Source organism: Oenanthe melanoleuca, chromosome 3 (genome assembly GCF_029582105.1).
Source record: "Oenanthe melanoleuca isolate GR-GAL-2019-014 chromosome 3, OMel1.0, whole genome shotgun sequence".
Classification (NCBI taxonomy): domain Eukaryota; kingdom Metazoa; phylum Chordata; class Aves; order Passeriformes; family Muscicapidae; genus Oenanthe; species Oenanthe melanoleuca.
Window position 1 is genome coordinate 5,480,003 of NC_079336.1, and position 10,928 is coordinate 5,490,930.

Genomic DNA, 10,928 nt, shown 5'->3' on the forward strand with positions numbered 1-10,928 from the left:
AAATGAAACCTGTGCCGATGCAGTTCCCCTGGCAGAAACCTGTGGCAGGTTTACTGGTGATGCAAAGCTTGCACCACACTGTCAGAATCCAGACCCAAAAGTTCCTTCAAGCCACCCCTGCCTGCCCCAAAGTGTTACAGCAATGCCACATTTCACACACAGCATCCATACCTGTAGGGTAACAAGTGCTGGTCCTGTCCGAGTCTTTTCCAAACTTGTCCTCTTGTGCTGGGATGGAAACTTCCCATCCAAGTCTCACCTCCTCTGCTCTTTGTTTTCCCAGATCTCGGGGCACACCTGCTTCTCCCTGTGTGCTGTTGCTTCTTGGGCTTGAGGTTTGTGTTTTGTTTTGCTTTTCTTCTTCAGAACAAATTAAGCAGCCCGTGACAATTCTCAGTGAGCGAGAGAAAGAACCTTTTGGCTTGTGGTGATTTAATCAAGCAAACCCCGTGACCTCCCTTTCCTGCGATCAGTGGGAACTGATCCCTTCTCCACCAGTGCAGGGTGGAGTTGCAGCTAAAAAGCACAAGCTTGAAAGCTGGAAGGGCAGGACAGGTCTTCCTCCCCTGTTGTTGTGTCAGAGAACATGGTGATTCCTGCTGCTCCAAACACGGAGGTGACCTCTGGCCAGGAAGGAACCTGGAAATATTTTCTAAGTGATTTCCTGCTGTTGGGGGGAAAGTGGATGTAAGGGACACTTGGGTGGGGGTGCTAACAGAGCTTCTGGGGAGTGTGATTTCAAGATGAGCAGAACACTTTCTTGGTCATCAGAGGAGTGGAAGTAAAAGAAATTACTTTTTTTTTTTTCTTTTTTTAACTCAGGGTAAACTGTTCTGAGAGCCTCAGTTTTCACTATGCAGAATAATCAGGACCCTACAGCTGCTCCTCAGGCTTTCAGCTATGGTGCCTTTCATTCCAAGAGGTGCTGAGATACTCTGCAAAGAAATAATGGAGAGCCATTCCACATGGAGCTTGTGTTCAGCAGCACCTCAGCAATGCAGCTGTGCCACAAGGGCTCCTTGTCAAGGTGCAGAAGAAATCTGAGCAGGCTCATGCACCAAGAAAAACAGCTTTTCCTGGAATAGCCCATAAATTGTGCTGTGCAGGTCCTTCTGCCTCCAGCTGGGGCTCTTAGAGTGAGTTTTTCAAGCATTAGCCAAATGACTGCACTCCTGGAAGGTGGGGAAGGTGCCCCACAGCTCAGTCCTGGTTATGCTGATTAATGAAGGACACTGTAATGGCTTCCTTAGAATCACAGAATCATAAAAGAGTTTTGGTTGGACCTCTAAGATCATGGAGTCCAACCATTAATGCTGCATTGCCAAGCCCAGTGCTAAACCATGTCCCTGAGCACCACATTCACATCTTTTAATTCCCTGCACCACTTTCCTGGACAGTGTGTTCTTTGCTGTTGTCTGTGCTGGCTTTGCACCATCTCTGATGTTCTTGCAAGGTAACTGCAGTCCCATGGCCCAACACCAACCCATCAACCTATGGCACCTCTCATTTCTGATGAGAGGTGTCAGCTTCTTCCTCCTGACTGCACCAGTAGCTGAGAACAGCTTGTCCCTCTGTGTTTCAGGGTCTGACTGGGGTGTGTCTGGACCATATTTCTGAGGATGTCTTAAGATGGAAATTTGCATCTGGGACTCCACATTCTACATATAATAGCACCCTTATTTCTGCACACAGCAAGAATTTATTTTAGCTATCTGATGTCTCCACTCAGGGTCACTTTTAAGTTACTCTACCTGATCCAGCTTATAGTACAAAAGCAAAAATGGACGTTTGGAACTTCATTGCTGAATACACCTCTCACACCTGCTCCCTGACATATACTTTTTCTAGCAACAGAGAAGGAGTTAAAGAGACAGAGAGGGAGCCTGGGCAACACACCCCATCTTTATGTACTTTTGATTAATGAGTGTGATCCATATTTCCTTCTATTTAACAGCAACCTCTGTATCTGGAACCTTGCACTACCTCTATCCAATATAAATAATTATTGCCATGGGTCACTGGAAAGAAGATGCAGCAGGTATTTTGCTTTATCACAAATTTGTCCTGTCATCAAGGAATGGCTAGCAACGCTCTCATGTGCACGTGGACACTAAGGGGATATTTCAATTGTCCTCGTGATCCTGGCAGATGGCAAAGAATTTACCTATGCTCATAGCAGGGGGAGCATTTTTTTACAGCATTTTGCTGTAAAGTTCTGAGAAGGAAGGAAGTAATGAAATGTCTCATTATACATCTGACTTGAGGAATATATTTAGACTGACTCTAGTGCTGAAGGTTGCACGGTCTCACACCAAAAGGAGCAACTTGCCCTGCACTGTCTCCCTGCAGCCAATGGTCAGCTGAGACTATTTGTGTTTATAAACAACATCTATGAAGATGACTTTTTTTTTCCTAAAGCGCCAGGAATTCATTGAGGTGACAGAACAACCAATTTGGGTATTCAGAGTACTTCAGTTGTACACTGACATCACTCAGCTTTATGGGTTTCTTTTAGGCTGAAGTGATTTGGGTTTATAATGAGGATTTTTTTAGGCTAGTTACCATACTTGGATGAATTTCATTGTAGCAGGATGATCACTACAATAATGTGTAATGTATCCATCTAGTTTTGAATGGCCAAAAAGATAAATGGATATGTTCTACGGGGAAAAAAAATCACAGACAAAGAAAATGTGGGGAACTGAAGCTGAGAAATTTAATTTAAAAGCAAAGGTCCATATTTTTCATAATCCCAGCAATCAATCATACATTTAAATCTCCATGTGATTCACTAATACTTGACATCTTTGTATAACAGCTGGCTGTTTTCCTTCATTTTTCTTCATTGTTTGGCTAAGATAGAGATACAGCTACCTGACATCCTTAATAAAGGACCTACTCTTTCAGCCTTTAGACTAACTGAGCTCTTTTATTATTAAATTAGGGCTCTGGCTGCCTCAGTGGACTGTGGTTTTAACAGCATGTTTTGTCTGAGGTTATGTAAAGCTTCATCTGCTAAAAGCAGTTATTGACAATAGGCAACCAAGGGCCTTGGTAGCTGATAGGAAATCCCAGTGCAGAGACCCAGGCCAGAGCAGGGACTTGTGGAGGATGATGGAGAACTCGTTGAGCTGCTGTGAAAGCCAATCAAGGAAGTGAAAACGCCTGTTTCTGGTGCCTTTGTGCTCGTGCGATTGTTGGATTTCCCTCGCAGAATGCATGCGGTAATTCCTCCCGGGAGTTCTGAGTCCCTTCCCACAGAGCACAACCCACCCATCCCTTTCTGAAACTTCAAGCAGCTTCCTCTAGGTTAGCTGGGCCCTGTTTAAAATGGATGGGTGCAGGCAATGGCCTATTTTCCCATCATTTCATCTGACAATGGACAATGAAGGAAATGTTTTTATAATGGTGCACTACCAAGCAGAAATGATCATTGCCCCAGAGACTTGGGTGTGGAGAGCTCTGCAAAGCTGTATCCTACATAACATGGGGCTTCAAGGCTCCATACAATGCAATGTGCTGTGGAATTCCCACTTATTATTGTAATTATCTGCTCATAAAAGTAATTAATGGAATTAACAGTAACACCACAGAGAAACCCAGCTGTCAGGAGGGTACCTTTCTGTTGGAGGTATAGAGACCCCAAGCTCCAAGAGAACGGGACACAGATGGGACAGGACGTGTTCACAAGGAGTGATCCTGGTCCTGACATGTCAAAGGGACAATGCTCAGACTAGACATGATGTGTGCAAGAGCAGACACCAGCAGAAGGAGATGGAAGAATGTTATCATCCAGGAGGGCCCACCAGTGAGATGGACAGAACCCATGGAGATGGAGGGAAGAGGGTATCTCCTGCTGCTGGGGTCATGCAGAACCTGCAGGACTTAGGGAGGGCAGGCTTAACTCTTGAAGAGTTAAACTTCAGTGGCACACAGACTTTGGCATGGGAGCAGCTCAGAAACATGAAGAACTTATCTGGGACTGCTTCAGGGCCAAGACCTTTCTTTTGAAGTCTGATTGATGTGGCACATAGTCCAGCATGGTGGGGAAGCTCATGTGTTTGACTGTGATTCAAGAAAAGGGTTCTCTTCTCCTGGGGCAAAGAGTGGGGGGGTGTAGGGACAGAGTTCAAGGGACTCTTCTTCTCATCTTGTCCCTGTGACAGGCACAGAAGTGGGGAGATAGATTATGTGTATACTGCCTTTCCTTATGTTCTCATGTCCTTTCACTCAGTACTCAATTTACCCAGTATTTATTTATTTGCAGGAGAGAGGAAGCCTTGCATAGGTAATTGTTGGGAAAATAACTTGTCTAGGAAGACGTGCCTTTAAAATCCTTGCTCTGACAGCAAATGTCATCTATGAGATTTGGGTACAATACCTTGGGCAGGTCCCCAAAGTGTTTTCCAAGCTTAGAAGGTGAAGAAGAAGGGATTGGCTATCTGAGAGTCTCCAAGATGAAAAAACACAGGCTATGCAACCACATCTGAGTCCCATCACACTGACTGAGGTACACGTCAGGGTAGTGTATATATATTTAGATTTGCATATCCTTTCCAGTGAGAAGAGACCTTTTGACCCAGTCAGAACATCTGTGTGGATCATGCTGGTTCAGAGCATTCTGGTTATAAAGCTGCTTTCCAGCCCCAAATGTCCACCACACCAAATGTCAGATCCCTCCATGGGAGCTCTGGAGTCACAGGGATGACTAGAGGTGATCGAGTGCAAAGAATGGCAGATTCAGAAAGGATTTATGAATTCCAGCTTGCAGAGAGTCTATATGTATAAATAAATAAATAGTCCATTGATTCATTAAGGCAATTGCTCTTTTGCATAGAAAATGTCTAGGCAAAGCACAAACCTCTGGCTGTACAGAAACCTTTGTATTTGATACAATTCTATATGAAAGGCACTTCTTTTGTGTGAATCTGATCTTTTTTCTCCTTTGCAGACATGAATGAGACCATCACATGTTCCTTCTGACCCACAGGTCCAGCACCCTGACCTATTTTTTCATTCACATGTACTGGGAGAAGAAAACTGATTTTTAGCTTTGTGTATTGTGACATTTCTTAATTTCTTCTATAACACTTTTTAGGCTGATCTCATAGTTTCTCTAAAGGACAGAGGGAGGTGAATGAGTGTTTTAAGGTCTGTTAAGGAATCACCACCAAAGGTATTGGCAAAAGTAGATTTAATAAAAAAATGACAGTGCAACAAATTTTTTTGTCAAGGATCACTGCCGTACTTAACTGGATGGTTAAACACACAGAGAAAAAGCAAATTGGAACAAAAAATAAATCAATCTAAACCCAAAATTCATGCCAAAATTATCTACATGGAAGCTGCTGGGGAGTCTGTGTGGGGGGAAAAAGGGTAAGGATAGAAAGGACTAAGGAAGAGCTCCCCATGGAGTCACAAGGTTCAGAGTAGATCCCCTTTCTAAATTAAGCCCTGGACTTGACCAACAGTTTAGGTCTAAAAGGTTTAACAGCACTGAACTTTAGCAGTTCCTAATCTATGGCTTAATTTAAACAATTTAACAAAACATTTGTATAGAATTTCCTGCAGACACAATAGTAACTCACAGGCCTAACATACTTACAAATCTCAAAAAGCAACTTTCATAGAGTGTTTGCACATTCACACTCACAAATGCACAGATCTAGAGGAGAGTGTACAAGGTACATACCTGTGAAAAATTCCTGAATTCAGGGAAATACTGATGCCAGGTGCCTTTGCACCCTCTCAGCAGGTGAAGGGTTGAGTCCCAAGGAGTGAGGATCTCAGCTCAGGATCTGTCACTCATCCAGTGGTGCCCAGGTGCATCCAGCCTGGGAGCTGTGTGGCTCAGAGGGAGGGGCTGGTCTCAGCTCACTGCAGCCTGGACACTCCAAAGAGCCTCACTGTGGACCACTGATTACAGAGTCACCACAGAGCTGCTTTTGATCACAGTAATTTTCCATCTTGGCCAAAATTCAGGTCGGTAACTTTCTTTGAAAGTTCAAAACCAAAAATGTTCCATCTGGGTGGTTATTCAGGTAAGAAAATAAGTTCACAGGGGGCTCCTTAGCCAGCACAAGCTCCTGGGAGCAGACAGTGTTTCAGATAAGCTTGGAGGAGCTCAGCCCAGGGGCTGTTTGTCAAGGCTGAGTTTTAATGGGTATTTCTGAGACCATGGTGAACTCCAAGACAGAGTGGGGGATGGATCTCCACACAGACATTTTGCCATTTCTTGTAATCTCTAAGTTAATAAATACCTACTGTTTCTTCTCAGGGTGGGGCTAAAGAACAAATACCTAAAGGACAAATATGCTTCATTTGGCTGCTTAGCAGCTGGAAAAGCTGTCCAGGTAGTCAAACACAAAGTGATTGCCAACTACATGATGAAGACAGCTGTCAGGCCAGCAGCCAGGCTGAGCCAGGCAGGAGCCATGGGAGCTGAGTGATGGTGCTAGGAAGGGATGGAAAGTACAGAAATGAACTGGAGGCACTGGAGGTAAGGGAAAGGTCTGTTGGAAATGCAGGAGAGAATTGGGAACAGAGCCTTAGAGAGGACACAGAAGAACTAGAGCTGAGTCTAGGGAAGGTGAGGGGGCTTGACTTGCTATGGTGAATATCATTGGAAATTTGCTGGGACTCCAAGATCTTGCAGTAGAAGGTGTTGGATAGAAAGCTGGGGAAAAATCCCTTACTTCTATGGTTCATAAAACAACTTTTTCTTTTTACAGTTCTATGCTAAGCAGGTGTGAGATTGCTGAAGAGTCCTAAATGCTCCTGCACCCTAAGGACTGTGGAGAGAGATGCCCAGGCCATAACCAGAATATGAGGCACAGCAATGAGCCTGGAGCCAGAGCAGCAGGTAAAGGCACCCTGGCTCCACTGGAGGAGCATTTAAGCAGATGTTAATCTTCATACTGGAGGTGAAGAGGCAGTTCACCTGAATTCCCATCTTCTAACAGATTTCCTTGTTTGCTTATAGCTCTATGAAATGAGGAAACTCTGCCTGTAAGAGCAATAAGGAAGGGTAAAGTTTGTTTTCTTCATCGAGTGGAAGGAATCTGGTACAATTAATTTAGCTGCTTATCAAGAGAATGCTGACAAGAGCCACTCCTACTCCCCCCAAGAGGGGACCACCTGCTGGAATTTCTGCACTGGCATGTTTGTGTTGGATAAATTTCCACCAAGAGTCTTTGCTTTGCACCCAATCCATGATGTTCATGAGTCTGTTTGCTGATTTTTACTCAAGATAGATGAGCCATAAGAAACTGAATTCTACTGCAGATCAGAACCACCAAGCTTTCCATGGGGGTGGAATCTCCAGCACATCTCCTGGTTGACTTGCAACAGCATGTTCCCAAGAAAGTTTCAACTGACAAAATCCCAGAAAAACCAATGAAAATGGATCTTCTGAGAGACTTAGAACTTGGATTACAGCAGCCTGTGCAGATGCTTAACCCACAGGGGAAGGAGAGACCCAGTGCCAGGGAGCAGAAGAAGCTGGCTGCTCCTCGTGTGCCTCAGTGATGGGCACAGCCCTGTGACACCTGGACAAGGAAAGCAGAGCAGCTCTGGCCAGGTTAGGCTCAGTCCCAAAGGAGCCACAGCAAAGCTGCAGGTCCAAGGTGAAGCCTCAGAGGAGCAAAGAGCTTCCAAAATTAATGTTGTCAAAGCCACAACAGTTGTCCTTAAACACCTGAATCTGTAGGAACTGACTACTGGGGGCATTTCAGTGCATAGGGATGCAGTTACATGGCAAAACTCAAATTACCTAAACCAAACATGTCAAGAGGCAGCACCTAATTTCTGAGCATCTGCTCCTACAGAACACTTTGCCCCCAGTTCTGTGTCCTGTCTCACCATTACACACAGAGGGACTGGTTGCCTTGGGGCTCAGATCCAGCTGGAGGACAAAGTGGAAGAGCACAGTGCTGCAGACCAGCTATTTGAGTACCAAATCACTTACTAGGCCTTGCTAGACACAGGATCCTTCTCTCAGCAGCACCACTTGGAGGCTTTTCCCCTGGTGGGGACCTCGATTGCAGTAATGGCTTTAGTTTGTCATGCTTTCTGTGAAAGAAAAAAAGGAAAGTGACCAATAGGGAAAGACAGATCAGAACGGTGAAAAAAAATTCAGTTTATTGGCAAGGAAAACAGTCAGTGTGAGAGAACAAAGGAGGAAATTCTAAAGGGGTCAAATGCCACGTGCAATCCTGATTTGCAACTCGGTTCCCCAGATCTGAGACCAAAGTTTGGCTTTTATTTGGCCCTTCTGTCATTTGCCAGCACCAAAATCACCTCTGTGGTATGGAGTCACACCAGTCTGATCCCTTAGGCTAAGCTTGGCATCTCTGCCACCCATGCAGAGCTGATGTAGGGGTTGGTGAAACAGAACCTGAAGGGGTTTGGGCCAGATGAGGGGGTGGCACAGACTCATTCAAGACTCTTGGATCTGCTGGGACTGCACTGTGTTGGTATTTCTGAGCTAAAACAGGTATGGGGGTGAGGTGCTGTGTCCAGCAGCAGCTTTGGCTGGAATGTGCTTGTGCTTTTAGAAAGAAACAATTCCCTGGCCCAAACTCAGTGCCTGTAGGGATGTCAGTACCTAATTGTCACTTCAGGTGCCAAGTTCAGGTGCCACTCTTGATTGCTCTGAAAGTCCTTATCAGCCATTGCCCAAGCCTATGGACACCTCTGCCTGCTCAACACTTATCTGGATAAATCCATGTTCAGCTTTACAGGTTTTTGAGAGTCACTTCCTGAGGAGCTCCACCAGATCCAGATGTCATCCATGCAGGGAATCATTTATGTGGATTACAGACTGATCCTGGCTGAGCCAAAAATCTTGGGCTGCACCTCCCAGACTTGTTTTCCCCCAGCAGCCTCTCAGAACTCACTCTGGAAATGATTGGGAAGTCTGTGGGATTGTGGCTCAGTACAGAACAGATCTGGACAGAAAACTCTCATTGCACATCCCAAAAACCCCTCCAAGAGAAAAAGAGGAACACAGGACAGGGCAGTACCAAACAATCAGGTAAACACATCCCAAAAATGCTGTTTATGGATTTAAAAGGTCTCTGTATTTATTAACCAACACACCTGGTCCTTTTCTTTTTGCAAAGGTTGTTCTTTCTGAATGGTTAGCACACAAATGGATTAAAAATATCAACAGTGGACTGTGTATATGAAAATAAACCCCAGTCTTAGCTTACAAAGGGCATTCAGTAACTCAGCTGACATTGGGCATGGGTTTGACCTTCTTACTGGTCCCAGTTGGACAGAAAGGACAAAAATATTTAGCTTGAATTTTCTCTCACTCCACTTTAGTGCCAACATAACTTCATTGGCACCAGAAGGAATCCTTCATTGACAAGGGTGGATGGAGAGGACTATTACTGTGGACTGGCAGGTGGAGCTCCTCCTCTGGACTCTTCCTCCTCAATCCCACATCCCTGAATATGCTCTCTCAGCCCAATTTTTGGAGTACCCAATCTGGCCAAAGGACTGGGGAATGGAGGCTGAAGATAGTTGAGATAAGAGGTGGCTGAAAGCTGGATTTTGCCTCCAGCTGAAACTCATTGCATACTGTAAAACATATATCCTGCTCTGGGACCTTAAATGAGAATCTCTAATAGGGTCTCTAAGAGAAGCAAATATAAGGAAAATATTTTGAAATTAAAAAAACTCCTTTAATTAATCTGATAAATGATACTGGGACTGAAGCAGAGCCTTGTCCAGGGGTGTGGATGATTTATCTCATCTTTTCCAGCTGGTTTCTAGCATGTGTAATGCTGTCAGTGTTCCATCCTTAGATTTGTGGAGTCAGGCACATTTCCACACTCCATTTGTGACAAACTAACATTTTTCAGCTAAAAACCCCCCATGAGTCATGAAGAAGACTCACAAGCTCCCAGCACTGGTTTTTCTCCTGGTTCCCAGCCCCACACTGATCCAGAGCAAACCTTCTACCTTGGTCTGGTCAGTCACATTTCCTGCATTCATTGTTTGCCCGCTCTCCTTCCTGTTACGAAAGGGAAGCTGGCAAGATAAATTCACTGGGACTGTCTGCACTTGAAAGCACTGTCCCTGTCCTAACCCCAGGGAGGAATGCAGAGGATTCCTTCTGTCCCCTGACACCCCCAGGAAGGGTCTCTCGGGGGTGAGGCTGTGCTGGTGGCAGCAGGTGAAGGGGATGTGGGTTAGGGGGACGTGGTTGGGTGGATGTGGCACATTCCCTGCTCTCTCTCCTTTTCCCAGATCCTTTCCACAGCATCTTCTGCTGGGCTGTAGTCCTGCCAAGGAGCACACAGCACTACCAGCCAGTGGTTATTTATTTGGGCAGCACCAATCTGTGCACACATGGCCACAATGTCCACTCCCATGGCCAAAAATCAAGGACAGGCACCAGTCCCCCCTGACCTTGATGGGAAGAGCAGCTTTTGCTTCTTCCTTCTACTCTGAAGCATTTTTATTTTTTTTTAAGTTAGTCAGCTGCTCCAGGTGGAGCACAGCCCAGTTTTCACTTCAGTTCTGCTTAGAAATCCACATCAATGCAGCTCAGAACATGGCAAACCTGACCAGCCTGAGCTGCATGCCCCTTTGGTTGCAGGTTGTCCAGTTTCAGCTGCAAAGGATGCTTGTAGGATGTATCTGAGAGGCTTCAGATGGGCAAAGTCTGTTTGTCCTGTCTTGATAAACAGGTGATACTCTCTGATAAGCAGACAGGATAGCAGCAGGAAGGAAAACCTGAGGTATGGGTGTCCAGCAGCATTGCTGGCTGAGCAAGAAAATAAATCTTGCCTTTTCTTTTTTTTTTTTTTTTTTTTTTTTTTTTTTTTTTTTTTTTTGTGCTAGAGAGAGTCAGGGAAGTCTTTCATCCAGCCTGCTTGTTTTAAAGGGAAATGTTTCCAAGAATGGAATATTTACTT

General features: G+C 45.0%; 1 protein-coding gene across 1 annotated transcript in view; it reads right to left on the minus strand.

The window, feature by feature from the left end:
• Positions 1 to 558, minus strand: part of ADGRF5 (adhesion G protein-coupled receptor F5) — a 39,928-nt gene extending 39,370 nt beyond the window's left edge. The window contains exon 1 of the mRNA XM_056487897.1: positions 172 to 558. The gene's annotated coding sequence lies outside the window, so the exon portion shown is untranslated. The remainder of the gene's footprint in view (positions 1 to 171) is intronic.
• Between the last annotated feature and the right edge of the window lie 10,370 nt (positions 559 to 10,928).